At 56.6% G+C, this 15,277-nt stretch overlaps 1 protein-coding gene across 1 annotated transcript in view; it reads left to right on the forward strand.

The window, feature by feature from the left end:
* Positions 1-15,277, forward strand: part of CDK18 (cyclin dependent kinase 18) — a 70,835-nt gene that overhangs the window by 45,325 nt on the left and 10,233 nt on the right. The gene's annotated exons all lie outside the window — the stretch shown is intronic.

Raw genomic sequence — 15,277 nt, forward strand, 5'->3', positions numbered from 1 at the left:
ATAGACTATCTACTGGGTGCCAAGCAGTGTCTTACCCGGCTTTATAAAGTAGGCATTACTAGCCCTGTTTTACAGGCAAGGAAACAGAGAGTCTGAGGGGCCAACTTTCCCAGAGGCCCGCATAAGTGGGATCCAGCCTTCTTTCGTCCGACCCCGAGCTCCCTGCTCGCAGTCCCTGCCCCATCAAGGGAGATCCCAGCCCACTCTGGGGGTTCTCTCGTTTGACGTCAGTCCTCAGGAGAAGGAAGGATGGGTGTGGTGCTCCGAGTAAATGAGGCCCCCCTGCTTGTCCTGTGCCAGGCAGAGCCAGGCTTCTCCACGGGTCGCAGGAGAGAAGGCACCAGATCTGAGGAACAAGTGGGTTCTTGGTCTGAGATCTCCTGGGATCCAGCCGCCTGCCCTGGAAGCCACCCCCCAGGGCCCAGGGGACGTGGAGCTGCCTTTACGGCTGTACTTGTTTTCTCTGTAGACCCAGACTCTGTCGTCGGCCGGCCGGGCCCAGGCAAACGCGCCCCATGCTGTAGGGTGGAGCCTGGCTTGTCTCCTCAACTGCTACCCCAGCCATGCCTCTTCTTTCGGGGGTCACCCTGTCTGGGATTTTTGTCCGGCATGTCCGTCTATCCCTCCCGATTCCTTTCCTCCCTGAGTTTGAGACCTACACGGGAGGGCAAACCCAGGGTCTTGTTGGACTCCGGCTCCAGAACATACAAGCTGTGTGACTCCCCTCTCCCCAGCAAACTCCTGAGCTTCTCTCAGCCTCAGTGTCCTCATCTGTGAAATGGGGCTCATCGTAAGGAGGATTGTCACATGAGTTAAATAAAACAACTCCTAGTGCCTGGCACGCAGCAGATGTTAAATGACTGCTAGCTGTACCGTGGAAGGTTATTTGGGAAGGAAATTTCCTGGTTATCACACCATGCCTGGCTCTGGGGTAGAGACTGAGGCAGGCTTTCCTAATTCCAGCAGGCTGGGCCCTGCACATCGTTTCTGCTCTTGCAGGTTGGGAAAGGGTTGGATGGAAACCTGCCAGGAGGGGACCAGGAGTCTGTGTGGTAGGGACTCCGCCCTCTAGTTCCCAGCATGAGTGAGGGGGGCACCGGAAGCTGGAAAACCAACAGCCTCCTGCTCTGACAGGCCTCTGGCGGGGCCTCCATTTCCTGGGGTAAGGAGACCCTTGCTCACTACTTAATTAATTACGGTCCCTGTTTGGCTCTGTTGTCCATGAGGGAGTGGCTGGCCTGGGTCCAAACTCACCTGATCAGCTTTACCTCGTTGGGAACAAGTCACATTTCTCTTCTCTAGCCCTGTGTCCTGCCCTAACCCCTTCTCTCCCCCACCCTGGACCCTTTGCCTTTGCCCTCCTGGCGTGAGCTGCTGAGTGGGCACTCTGCCATGTCCCGGGGGTGGGAACACGCCACGGTTAGTCTTGTCTCGTCCTGGTCCCCACAGCGGCGTGCACGCCCACAGAACCCAGCGCTGAGGCTGGGCTTCTGGCCGTTGGGGCAGGGGGCTGGGGTCCCGGGGGTCGCCCCAGAGCTGGGGGCCGGGCCCGGCAGGAGCTGGCCAGTGGTGCGGCAGCAGATGAAGGAAGAAGGGAAGCTGTAGGCGCATCTCAGCCAGAACTCCTGTCTGAAGGAGAGCCCATCTGCTTCTGAAATCTTCCCAGTTTCGTCTGCAGAGGGGGAGGGGTGGGCAGGCAAGGAAGAGGTTTAGCTTACAACCAAAAAGGGTCCTGAAGCTCCCTGCAGGCATGAGTGTCCCCGCTGAGACGGGGCACCCTGGTGGCGGAGACACTGGCCAGAACTTCTGAAGGGACGGTGGTGAGAGCCTCTTTCTCGGAACCGCGGATGGTTCACCCTGTGCTGCCACCGCACCTACCGACGTTCAGGTCTTCCCTGGAATTAGGGGGGGCCGGGGGGGGGGGGGCCGGGGGACAGACAAGAGGACTCCGTAACGGCTGATGCCTTCACTCGTTCTTTACAAGTGCCCGTCTAATGTCCTGCATGGGTGGGGGCATTTTACAGACTTTGAGGTTCGTTCAAATCCTGCCCCTGCTGTTCAGTGAGCGGTGGGTCTAGGTGAAGGGACTTGTTCACCCAAGGTTCAGTGTCCTCATCTAGAAAACAGGGAGAGTCACAGTATTACCTCGTGTGGTTACGAGGATGTCCGTGAGGTCGTGGCCACAGCACTCCTAGCTTTTTGCCTCGCCTCGTGTCGTCATCGAGGAGCGGTGGCCAGCGGAGTCACTGGGACACACGTAGCAGTTCTCGGTAGCCTGGCCTCTGCATGGCCCCTGTAGAAACCAGGGCTTAGGCCTCAAATCCAGAAGGGCAGTATTCCTAAGCCATTTCCACCCTCCCTCATTCCAGGCACCTTCTGCATTTTTACTGTTATCGTGGTAAGTTCCAGCAGAACTCCAGAATGGTTTCTGTCCTTACGTCTTGCCTCCCTAAAGAAACCCACCCTTTCTTGCCTCTGGGGGTCCCTTCAGGAACCGGGGCTGCTTCTCTCCCCTGGCCCCAGCCATCCAGCAGAGGAGACCCTTGCTGGGTGACCGGTTTGGGTCCTTCCCCGTGTCTGTGGCAGGGTTCGGTGCCTGGAAGCAGGTAGGAGGTAGGTCCTGTGCCGGAGGGTATCCCTCGTAACGTCAGCTGTGCTGGGTCTCCAGACCACCTCTGGGATGAGGCCAGACGAGGGGTCCCAGAGCCCCTCCCTGTTCCTGGTACGGAGCCCAGCGGGTACCCTCCATGTGGCTGGGCTGGGTGCCGTGTTCTGGGCTGAGGCCATACCTGACATGGCTTCTTCCCTAGGCAAGCGGGTCCTTGGGTGGGCTGATGATTGTCTAGGTGATATTGCCCTGTGCGGAGAGAACTCTCTCTGGGCAGGTCCTTGCGGTCCCTGAGGGAGCAAAAAGGGCATTGCATTTACAGTCACAGGCCCTCAGTTCTGGTCTCAGCTCGGCCTCTTCAGCCTGAGTGGTCTTGGGCAGCCCATTCCCCTGAGTCTTGCCTTCGCCTGAAAAATGAGGGCACAGATCAAGGGATTTCTAAAGCTCCATGCAAGACTGCTGGTTTGTGGTTCCAGCTTTTGCCGGTCGTGCTGATCAGGTGAGCTGTACTCTGAGACTCCAGGAGGGACACTCTCTCTGCCGTTCTTTTAAACTCTGGAGCACGGACAGGGGCTTCCCCAGTGGAGGCCTGCGGACCTGGTCCCTGCCACGGCTCAGATGAACCAGGAAACCCTGGAAGGCCTCCCCACAGTCAGATAATGAGGGAAAAAAAAAACTCTCAAAGCAGGGGGTGCTGGATTCAAGTGTCACACAGGCACTGGACGCTCGGGGACAAGGGACTTGGCTCTCAGCCGGGTCCAGCCTGTTGCAGTATGGCATGTGAGCTAAGAATGGTTTCTACGGTTTTAAATGGTTGGGGAAGAGTCAGAAGAAGAAAATAATATTCGAAGACATGGAGACTTATATAAAATTCAAGTTTTACTGTCCACGAGTCAAAGTTTACTGGAATGCAGCCACACTCACTTGGTTACATCTGGTCTCTGGGTATTTAAAAAAAAATTTTTTTTTAAATGTACATTTATTTTTGAGAGAGACAGATCGCAAGCCAGGGGAGGGGCAGAGAGAGAGGGAGACACAGAATCTGAAGCAGGCTCCAGGCTCTGAGTTGTCAGCCCAGAGCCCGATGCGGGGCTCCGACCCACGAACCGTGAGATCATGACCTGAGCTGAAGTCGGACACTTAACCGACTGAGCCACCCAGGCGCCCCATCTCTGGATACTTTTCTACAAGGCGGGGGCGGGGGGGGGGAGGGTTGTGTGACTGCCGCAGAGACCATATGACCCCCAAAGCTTAAAATATTGACTCTCTGGCCTTTTACAGAAAAAGTTGGCCAATCCCTGTTCCAGATAATTATAGCCCTCCCAAGGCTTGCACTAAACAGTTTCGGAATCTCAATCTAAAAATACTTTCTTTTTATTTTAAAAGAAGTGTTGCTTCTTTTAACATAAGCAATGAATGGCCATTGTGGAAGTATTGGAAGATGCGAATAAGCAAAAAGAAGATGCGACAGTCTGCCACCCTGAGCTCACTCCCGTTGGCATTTTAACCTGCATCTTTCTGGACTGTATCTAGTGTTCGTATTTACAAGTCCACACGTGTAAGTGTATACGTATGACACGTGCCTATCTAGCACACACACAGCTTTACCAGTGGTACACATCTGCCCTTTCCACTTAACAACACATCTCAAACTATTTGCTACATCCGGGCCCAGTGAGGTTTATTCTAGTATTTCAGACCCTGGTGGGGGGACATCCAGCCGGCGGTGGCCCGGCAGGCGGTCAGATCTACAGGTAGCACTGAGGCTCTGGGGCTTGCTGGGGCCGGAGCTGTGGGTCTGGGAGTCATCAGCACGTGGCTGGTGGTTTCCACCACGGGAGAGCATGAGGTCACCAGGAAAGTGTGTGGAGGGGAAGAACAGAGGGCCGGAGGAGCCCGGGCACTGAGGGACAGGTAGAGGGAAGTGAATCTGACAGACGCAAGGGGCAGAGAGAAGCAGGAGGAGAGCCGGGAGGCTGAGGGAGGGGAAGACGGGGCGTGGAGCCTGGGACCGTGCCTGGCCCGGAGCAGGTACTTGTGGAAGGAGCTAGTGTCGAGGAGAAACCAGTGGGGGAGCCTGAGCTCCAGGCAGCAGGGGCCACTGATGGGGGCATGTAGAGGATAAGCTGAACAACTGTGGGATGTTCGGAGGGCGCCTTGGAAGCGGGGAGGGGTGGGAGGAGGTCTGGGCAGAGGGGGCCGCCTGGGCCCAGCCTGGTGGGAGGGAAACCCTGCTGAATGTGAGGAGGCCAGCTTGCCCTAAAGGTTGGGAAACATTGGCCGGGGGTCCTGTTGGAATGTGGGCCAGACTGGGGGTGGGGGATGGGGCGCGACTGGGAGTGGAATATAAATAGGAACAGAGTCGAGAGATGCTGGGAAAGCCTCCCCTCCTGCCCTCCCTGCTCCTGAGACTGAGAGGTCCCCAGGGATGCTAGCGCTTGATGTTAACAAAGATCCCGTGACAGACCACCGTGAAAGCTGGGCTTCTTCCGTGGATGAGGGACAGGGTGGGTGAACTTGATAGGCCTTATTTCTCCTCCTTTTTATCGTGTGGAAGCTGGTGGGCACCGGCCTCTAAACTTCAGCAAATGCAGAGGACACAGGTGTGAGCTGTTTCCTTTGGGACTGTAGGAAAGGTTCCAGACCTTGGGATTTTGAAAACACTAGACTGGGGCCGCCTGGCCCAGTCGGTGGAGCATGCAACTCTCGATCTCAGGGTTGTGTGTTCAAGCCCCATGTTGAGTATAGAGATTGCTTAAAAATTAAATCTAAAAAAACAAAACAAAAACAACAAAAAAATGAAAATGCTGGGCTAGGTGCCTGAGGGACCTTCCTTAAGGGTCTTTATTTTATTTTATTTACATTTATTTATTTTTGAGAGACGGAGCATGAGCAGGGGAGGGGCAGAGAGAGAGGGGGACACAGAATCAGAAGCAGGCTCCAGGCTCCGAGCTGTCAGCACAGAGCCCGACGCAGGGCTCGAACCCACAAACCGTGCGATCATGACCTGAGCCGAAGTTGGATGCTCAACCGACTGAGCCACCCAGGCACCCCATCCTTGAGGGTCTTTAATGGAGCCTGCTGAAAGGAGCGGGCTTCTCACCTGGCAGGGGAGGCGGGCCCGGTCTCGAAGCAGGACAATGTGGGGACAGGTCTTGCCTACACTGCCCCTTGCTGTAGCCTCTGGTCTGGGATGTTCTGCCAGGACTAGAACTGGCAGAAGGGCACCTTGTCCCATTGTATCACTTGCAAATTCAGAGCCTCCCTAAAGATTGCAGACTAGACTTAGCTGGGTCTCAAAAAGGGTCAAAAAGAAAATACGAGAAGATGATACATGAGCCTCCATTCCTTGAACCGTAAGAAGCCAAAGAGAGCAACAGAGAGTGAATATCAGCAGGGTTGGCGTGGGGCCCACACAGAGGGGCTAGAAGTGGACAGTCAGGGGGTCAGGAGGGGTCAAGGTCAAGGTCTGATCCTGGATAATGCACCTGACCTGTGAGGCACTGGGAGTCTGCCCCTGAGGGATGGGAACCCATGAAGAGGGTCCAGGCCCTGTCATCCCCCCTTCCCCACAAGCCCTGTAGGCCCCAATCGATGGTGTTTGGTTGGAACCGCCCCCCCACTTAGGACTTTCTCCATCACCAGTCTAGCCATCATGGTGGGTTATCAGCCCAAGTAGAGACCTCTGCAAACCTCACTGAGGGAGTTGTCGTGGGGCAGGCAGCTTCCCCCCATGCCTCAGCGGCCCCCTGGCCCCCACCACTGCCATCAGTGGAGGGCCAGAGAAGGAAGGTTCGGTTACAGCTGAGGCCTCGAGGCCAGTGAGCAACGGACAGTCTCCTGGCTGTTCCTGGCTGTTCTCTTGTCTCTGAACAGCCCCTAGAACTCAGAACTCACACCTTCCAGGTACTCCCTCACCGATCGTTTGAGGGCTCACTCAGTGCCAGGCCCCGGGGATGAAATGACGAGTCAGACCCAGTCCTTGCCCTAACAACTCACAGGCAAACTGGAGAAGCAGACAGGTGAACAGGAACAGTACAGGGTGCCAAGTGCTCTGCTTGGGGACGGCTGGCATGCCGCAGGCTGGGGCCAGTGGGCTTTCCGTTTGGAGGAGAAGGGAGGACCGTCGCAGAGGGCCTCGTGGACGAGTCTGCGCCTCTGTCAGGCCTTGAAGATGTGCGCGTTTCCCTGGCTTTCCCTAGTCCCTGGCCCACCAGTCCTGCCCGTGTTCCAGTTCCCACTGAGAGTCAGGAGAACCAAGGAGGAGCGACGTCCCGGGGGACTAGGGCTGGTTGATTGGGCCGAAGGGCTCGCTTTGGTGTGCCCAGAAGGAGGGCAGGGCCAGGCTCACCCCCATTGTGCTCGAGGCCTACCTGCTTAGAGTAGAGCTGGCCTGATGAGAAGAACCACTTAGAATCAGGGCCTTGGTTGGGCTGGATGTAGGAAGAGAATCACATATGCCTCACACAGAGAGAGCACCCTGGAGGTTCAAGGGGACCTTGGGGGGTGGAGGGAGGACAATGGGCCTCGTCCCCATTATAGCTGCAGAGGGAAGAGCTTGAAACAGGCCATTGGGGTGCAGTGGCCCGATGGGCTCATTCACTCCACGAACACGGACTGAGCACCTTGTAGGTTCCTTACGCTGTGTAAGATGCTGGGAAAACAGCTCACAGAGCCCCTGCTCTTGTCCCGAAGGACACCACAGTCTAAGGACAGATATTCACAGGCTGGAATGGGAGCGACAAGGAGGAAGCATCCCATTTTACCTAAAGGAAGGAGGTGCGGTCACATGTGACTTTCCAGGGAAAGCAACACTGGAGTTGAGAAGCAGTCTTACCAACCCTCCATATGGGGGGTTAACTCCATAACCCTCCAGGGAGGGGTGAGAGCCGAGACTCCAGAAGGAGACAGATCAAAACACAAGAGGCCTCGTTGGCTGGGCCCTGGAGTTTGGACTTTTGTCTGAGGGCAATGTTATTTTGAAGGATTTTAAAGAGGAGAGTGATATTGTCAGAAAGTAGCCAAGAAAGTTAAGTCTGGCAAGCTTCTTGGCGGTTGGATCGGGGATTAGGTATTCTCTCCACTTAGCGGACAAGGAAACTGAGGCATGGGGGGGTCTTCCCAGGTCACGGTGCTGGTAGGTGGGAGAGCTGGGGTTTCTTCCATACTCCGAGCGGCAGAGAATTTCGGAGAGCAGGCCTGGACAGCATGTGGCCCTCACTCTAGGACAGTTCCATCAGGTGGGACCCTGCAGGGGTAAATGGTGCATCTGTCCAGAGAGCAGAGGCCCCCCTGAGCCCCAGACACTTCACCTCCTGACCATGCTTCCTGTGGGTCAGCTCGGCTGGCTCCCGGAAGGCCTTCCCCGCCTGCTTCCTGCATTCCAAACAGAGGCTGCGGGCAGCGTCTGTTCACTGGCAGGGCGGCTGTGGGCCTATCTGTCCTCCTCGAGGCTGGCCACCCAGAACGTGCCAGGCTCCCAGCCTCCCATCCAGGCCGGAGCTGGGGCGGGGGTGAGGTCCGTGATGGGGCCTCCGGGGCTTCTGCTGTGGCAGCAACTTCAGGCAGCCGTGGGGTGACTGGTGGGCTTGAGGTTTGTCACAAGCTGGAGAAACCGAAGCCCCACGCTGTGCAGGGCAGGGGCAGCCAGAGGAGGGCAGAACAGGTAATATCTGCAGGGCTCCCTGAGGCACGCTTCTCACTGGGAACAGGGCATGTCTCTGAAGTCCCAGCTCATGACGGCTGCAAACTTGCTCGGCCGTGGCCTCTTGTTCTTTTGAAACCCGCCCAAAGCGGCAGAGTGACCGGGATTGGGGGCAGGGAGCGAGCAGCAGAGGGTGCCCCGAGGATCCTGGCCAGTGGGCAGCCTTTGAGACTGAGGCTCAGACCCTCTGGGCTCCAGAAAGTGGGCAGTTGGGAGTTCTGTCCTTGGAGCCCTGTCCCCGGGACCACGGAGACAGGGATCTAAAAAAGAAAAGAAAACGGGACGAAACCAGAAGAGGGGCTGGGAGAAGCATCTGACTTGTTCCTGGAACCCAGTAGGTGCTCACCACGTGCCTGTCTGCTGTATGTCACCGGCACCGGGCAGAGAGAGCAGAGCACCCTTGTGGGAGAGGCACTTGAAAAGTCCTCACTGTGGCCCTGGGAGATTATGCGCGTTCTCGGACTGTGTCCATCACAGGGCCACCCGGTGGCCCTAGCTGTTCGGGGAAGCCTTGGAAGACCCCAGGCCTGAACCGTGTGCAGGGGGTACAGGTGCTGGAGCCGAGCTAGGGTTGTGGGGAGCGGGGAGAGCAAAGCCGGGGAGCAAGGGGGCTGGATCGAAGGACCTTGGGTGCAGGCTGCAGATTGGGGCTTTATTTAGGGAGAAGGCAAAGGGCTTCTCGGAAGGGTTTGCTGAGAGGAATCTCAAAGCCTGGCTCCCTGGAGGTTAAGGGATGGAGCTGACCCCTGCCTTCCGCGTTAGTATCACTTCCGTGAGGTGGACGTTCCTACCCAGCTTCCCTGGATGCTCTGCCAACCTCCTCTGCCTCCATAGCTTCCCGGTAAGGGCCCGGCAGGTGGTAGGCGGGAGGGGCTGGGAGAGACTGTCCTGGGATCGGGGGCAGCAGGCTGTGTCCGGACTACCTGTGCAAAGGGCCCGTGGACCGGCCTGGCCTGCTGTGGGGAGCTTTCTCCCCTCTGAGGACCGGGGTCCTCTGCCCTGCATGGCTTTGGAGAGTTGTATCAGTCTGAGCAGGGGTGGGGGGAGGGGGGGGACCCTGCCTGCCTGGCCTTTCCCTCTTTGTCAGGGGATTCCGGCCTGCAGATAGCTGGCGGGCTCCTGCCTCCTGCCCCTCTTCCATCCGGGGTCTCAGAGCCCTTCACAGGCTGTAAAGAGGTGTGCGAGGGACGTGTCTGATGAGCTTGATCTGGGGCCTCTCTTCCGGCACATCTTTGCATCTTAGCAGGGGCTTGAGAGAAGACAGAGAAGAGCTGACATCTCCTAGTGTCTTCCTTGTGCGGGCTGCACCGTGTCCGGGTGCTCCGTGCCTGCACACAGGTGCCCACTGGACATCAACACTTGCCCCAAACCCAGTTCCTGGGCTTCCCTCCAGAACCTCCATCCCAGCTTTGCTCACCTGCACCGATGGCCACCCCATCCTTCCACGTGCTCCAGCCAGAGCCCTTCAGGGTCCCGCTTGACTCCCTTCTGTCACCCCCTGGACAAATCCGTCCGTAAATCCCTTTGGCTCCACCTGCAAGATATATCCAGAAGCCAACCACTTCCACTGCTCCCACGCTGGTCTCAGCCACCACCATCTGTCACCTGGATCTCTACAGGAGCCTCCTGACTAGGCTCCCCGCTTCCTTCCTTGCCCATACGGTCTGTTCTCAACACAGCAGCCAGAGGTACCCTGTTAAAATCTAAGTGGGATCATGTCAGTCATCTGCCAGAACCTTCCTGTTCCCTGTGGGGACCAACACCATCTGCTCCGTGCTCGTCCATGGCCTCCTCTGCAACCACACTGCTGTTCGTAGAGCACACTAACACTTCTGCCTCAGGACCTTTGCACCTCCTGTTCCGCACTGATCTGCTCCCCCCCAGGTTCGGCATGACTAACTCCCTCGCCTACACCTTCTTGGAATTCTTCCTAAGGTGTCGCTTCCCCATGGAGACCTTCCTGACCACCCTGTTTCAGGTTGCAACACCCCACCCCCCCACACTCCATCCTTCTTTGCTACTTTGTTTTCCTCCATTGCACTTGTCGCCATCATCTAACATCCTGTGCACTTATGTATTTGTTTGCTTGTCTGCTGCTCCCCACCATTAAAATATAAGTACCATGAGGGCAGGAACTATGTCTGCTTCTTTCATAAATGGATTCGCAGGGTCTACAACAGGGCATGGCATGTAGTAGCTGTTCAATAGATACTTGTCAAATCAAGGACCGGAACCAAAGCTAAGAGAGATCATAGAACATCACTGCCACCATCCAGCCCTGCCTATGTAACACCAGGATTTGAATTTGGTTTTTAATTCGGGGCGGGGGTGGGAGAGACCCGGAACAGGAAACAGCACTCACAGCCTCGTCCATAGGGAGGGGTGGGGCGGGGAGAGCTCCCCTTAGGAGAAGCAAGGAGCCGTGTGGTCACGGAGTCTGTGCGCTCGGCAATGACCAGGAAGTTGCCGCATGATTTTGAGCAAGTCAGCTCTCATCTTGGAGCCTCCGCGTCCTCCCTGCATTCCAGAAGTTCAGCCCTTCATCACTGGGTGCATGGTGGCCTCTGGGCAAGTGTCAGTTTCCTCCCGGCCCGTTCCTCCTGTGCTGCCCGCTTCTCTGGCCCCAGCAGGAAGCTCCGGGCTGGCCGGTGTATGCCCGGGAGGAAGTGACAGCAGGTAGGCTGAGAGCTTTAGGCTTCCCTGGCAGGGGGTGCAGGAGGGAAGGCCTAGTTGGGCATCTGCTTGTGGAGGGTCTACCCCACAGTTCCTGAGGGGGGCCCTTCTGCTTCGACATGCCCCCCCCCCCGCCCCAGACAGCCCAGCCAGGCCAGCATCCCCCACGCCCATCCCCCTCCTCCCCTGGCACCAGTTGCACGAAGGCAGCCCCAGATGGCTCCCTGGCCCAGGGACAAAGGCCACACTGTGCCCGGCCTTGGGCCGGCCGCAGGCTGGGTCACACTGAGCCCTTCTGTCCCCAGATGGGGGTGAGGGGCAGACGGCACCAAGGTGACAGGCCTTTTTCCTGTCTCCCTTCCCCCTTGACCCCCAAATCTGAAGAGCCGATTCTCTCAAGGGAAAAGCGACAGAGGCATCTTATGTCTTGAGCTGGGGAACAACTAACCATTCACCACTCCGTCTGCCCTGTCACACCCAAGACCCTGTCCGGCTCAATGCCCCGATTGTCCCCAGCAGAGAGAGACGTCCACTCTCTGCTGTGGCCACCACCCCTGCCGCCTGCTCCACTGTCACCATCAGAAAGTCCATCCTTACATGTGCCCTCTATCCCTCCTGCTACAGTGACAATCACTTCCTCTGGGTCCCGAGTGGGTGGAGAACAGCCGGTCCCCGTCCCTCCGCATCGCGTGGCCCTGCATTCCTGCTTGAGAAGCCGTCCTCTGCTTCACCCTCCTTCCAGCTCCCACCCCACCCTCCACCCCACCCTAGACCCAAGCCGGTGGCTCCTGGCTCCTAACTAAAGTGAGGGGAGAGCAGGAGCAGGTGCAAGTCTTGCAGAAATTGGGGGCCTCCCTCCCCGAAGGCCTTTAATGAGCCCCCCTTCCCTACAGACAAGAGCAAGGGCATAAGATTTATGGCAGCTACTGGTGGATTCCCGAACACAAACCCAGCATGCCATCCCATAAATCCCAGACTGCAGGACGGCTTTATGGGGGAGCCCTGTTTTTAGGAGGGGGCGTGACTAGTCCCTCTTGGCAGAGCTCAGACCTCAAGGAGCCAAGTGACTGCCCCCCCTCCACTGCCGCGAGGCCCTAGGATAACGATGGCCAAGCCTGGGGCATCAGTCTGCAGGGCAGACATTCCTCTCCCTTCTGTGCGGTGGTGGTTGGCAGGGAGGGGTGGGGGGTCTGCTGCTTTACTCGGCATGCCTTCCTTCTGCCCTCCTGCACCTCCCCAGCTCTGAGGATTCCCCATCAGCACAGAAGCTGGAAACCGGGGTGAACTACCATCCCTTACCTGGACATCGGATGCTTTTCACCATGGCTCCGTGTCCAGAGCACTGGGGATGCTTCTTTAAAAAAAAAAAAAAAAAAAAAATTCGTTTTCTCAGTCCACATTCTCCGTTCCAGACTCTGAGGGTGAGACCCAGGAATCTGAGTTTTTAAAAATACTCCCTTGGTGCTGCTAATGTTCAGCCCGCTTGGTAAACAATGGACCTGTACGGCGGGGACATCTCCGCTCTCCTGTCCTGCTTGGGAATGGGAGGCCACAGGTAGGACGCGTCTAGATCTTCTTGTCCCCGGAACCCATATGCCGCCGCTATCACGAAACTTCTATCGCGGGACACCCCCTCGCCCTCAGCTGGCTGCCACTACAGCGTGAAGTGGGGTGGCTGCCCTCTGGGAGCTTCCCGTCTGTGAGTCCTACAGAAGGCACCAGGGGCGCCCCGGGGGGGCTCCGTCGGTTGAGCATCGACTTCGGTTCAGGTCATGATCTCACGCTTCGTGGGTTCGAGCCCCGCGTCGGGCTCTGTGCTGACAGCTCGGACCCTGGAGCCTGCTTCGGATCCTGTGTCTCCCTCTCTCTCTGCCCTTTGCCCTCTTGTGCTGTCTCTCTCTGTCTCAAAAATAAATAAACAAAAAACCAAAACCTTTCCTGATAGACACCCATCAGTGAGTGGTCATTGGACTCCACTGAGGGACTCACAAATAGTAACTCTGCTTGTTTTTAAATTTATAGATGGGGACTTACGATGATTATGGTGTGCCCAGTTCTGCCACTTTGTGCAGGTGTCTTAAGGACATCATACTGACAGAAAACTGTTAATGCCATGAAAAAGTAGTCTTTTTATGTTGTATTTCATATGTGCGTTACTTAAATTTTTATTAAGGTTGATAAATCTTGTGCTGCTCAACTGAAAATTTTTCTGACTTGCCTTAAAACTAAGATAAATTCTTTGTTCGGATCCTTAAAATTTTGCACTATAGTTTTATGTTAATGTGTTGATAACCTAGAAAGTGTAAGAATCTGGATTAAAATACGGAGTTTAGCTCTGCCTCAATGGACTAAATTCCTTTGTGCATTTATTCTATGATGACAGATTTTAAATTTTTTTTTTCAACGTTTATCTATTTTTGGGACAGAGAGAGACAGAGCATGAACGGGGGAGGGGCAGAGAGAGAGGGAGACACAGAATCGGAAACAGGCTCCAGGCTCTGAGCCATCGGCCCAGAGCCCGACGCGGGGCTCGAACTCACGGACCGCGAGATCGTGACCTGGCTGAAGTCAGATGCTCAACCGACTGTGCCACCCAGGAGCCCCTATGATGACAGATTTTAATAGAACATATGTAATTAGAAAATACATTGGTCCGTCCTTAATGTTATTCTTTGTAAACTAATCAGAATGAGCTTTTGACGTTGATTTTTAAAAATTAGTCTTGTCGGGGCGCCTGGGTGGCTTAGTCGGTTGAGCGTCCGACTTCGGCTCAGGTCATGATCTCGTAGTTCGTGGGTTTGAGCCCTGCATCGGGCTCTGTGCTGACGGCTCGGAGCCTGGAGCCCGCTTCGGATCCTGTGTCTCCCTGTCTCCCTGCCCCTCCCCTGCTCACGCTCTGTCTCTGTCTCTCTCTCAAAAAAAGTAAATAAACATAAAAAAAATATATTTTTTTTAAAAAGCAGAAGAAGGCAGGCCCGAGATGGCAAAGAGCCATGGAGGAGTGGCTGAGGTTGGCTGGCGGGAATGAGCTTAGGGATGGAGAACCGGGAAAGTCCAAGCCTGCTGGGCTTTGCCAAGGAAGCTGGTAGAAGAGCTTCTGATACCTTCTCATCAAAGGTGTCACCAGCCCGAGTTCCTTGAGAATACAGGCCGCGCTTTACTCGCCATCGTGACCCCCGTGCCTTAGCACAATGCCTGGACGCAGTAGGTGCTCAGTCCTCATTTGCTCAGTCCTCACTGAACTAAGTGAGCCTCCAGGACCCGCTGACAGAGATGGGCTCGGTAGGCAGCGCAGACCTGAGACCTCTACGCTGAGACCTGCCGGCCTGAGGAAAGAGGGCCTGGCCACCCTCAGTCTCTGGGCTCAGGGTTGCTGCAGGGCCACGACTCAGGTGCATTTGGGGGCAGCTAGGAGCCAGCAGGCCCAGGGAAGGGACCCTTTCCAGGCTGGCTGAGGACAGAGGATGATCATTAAGCAAAGCAAACATGTTACTGACCCATAATCCCTTAAACCAGGAGGATTCCGGAGGGGTCTGGTTGCCTCGGCAACGGGGTACTGGCTAGTGACGGGGCGGAGAGCATCCCCTGGGGATGGGCTGTGCCTGGTGCTTGGGTAAAAGCTGGGAGAGGGTGCAGGGTGCCCCCCTCCCATCACAGGACTGGCCCTGGGTGTCTTCTTGGCAGGCGTCAGTGGGGCCCTTGTGAGGCCTCTCAGTCCCCCTGCAGCTGAGGGAGGTGTGGGCAGAGCGGGATGAGGGCAGCCACACCGAGAGCTTATGAAATCATGGAGGAGAGCAGGGAGGGGGTGATTTGGGGAAGCGAGGTGGGCCAGCCCCTCTCTGGTTTTCAGGGCAGGATAGAGAAGAAAGTGTCTGTAGGAAGAAGCAGTCTTACTGGGTGGCTGGGGGTGTCCCCTCACTCAGAGGGCAGGAGGGCTGGGGAGCCACAAGGAGGGAACCCTTTCTGGTTGGGACAGGGGCCTTGGGGGTGAGCCTAGCAGCCCACCCTCTTCCCCCATTGTGTTCTCTGCAGTGGACACCCTGCCGCCCTCGGGGCTCTGCCGAGGGACGGGCCCAGCCTCCCGTCCCTGGGGCCCTCTTTTTCCGGCAAACTTCTGTGTTTCCCCTGAGACCTTCAGCTGCTCCTGACCTCCCTCCAGCTGGAGAGATGGGGCCGGGCCCGCTCAGATGCATATGTCCCCTCCCTTGTCCCTTCCTTCTCTTCTCCTGTCTCCCAGGGACCTAGGACAAGCCAGAGAGGGACCTCCAGGTGTCAGTAGCACGATGAAATGG

This window comes from Prionailurus bengalensis, chromosome E4 (genome assembly GCF_016509475.1).
Source record: "Prionailurus bengalensis isolate Pbe53 chromosome E4, Fcat_Pben_1.1_paternal_pri, whole genome shotgun sequence".
Lineage (NCBI taxonomy): Eukaryota > Metazoa > Chordata > Mammalia > Carnivora > Felidae > Prionailurus > Prionailurus bengalensis.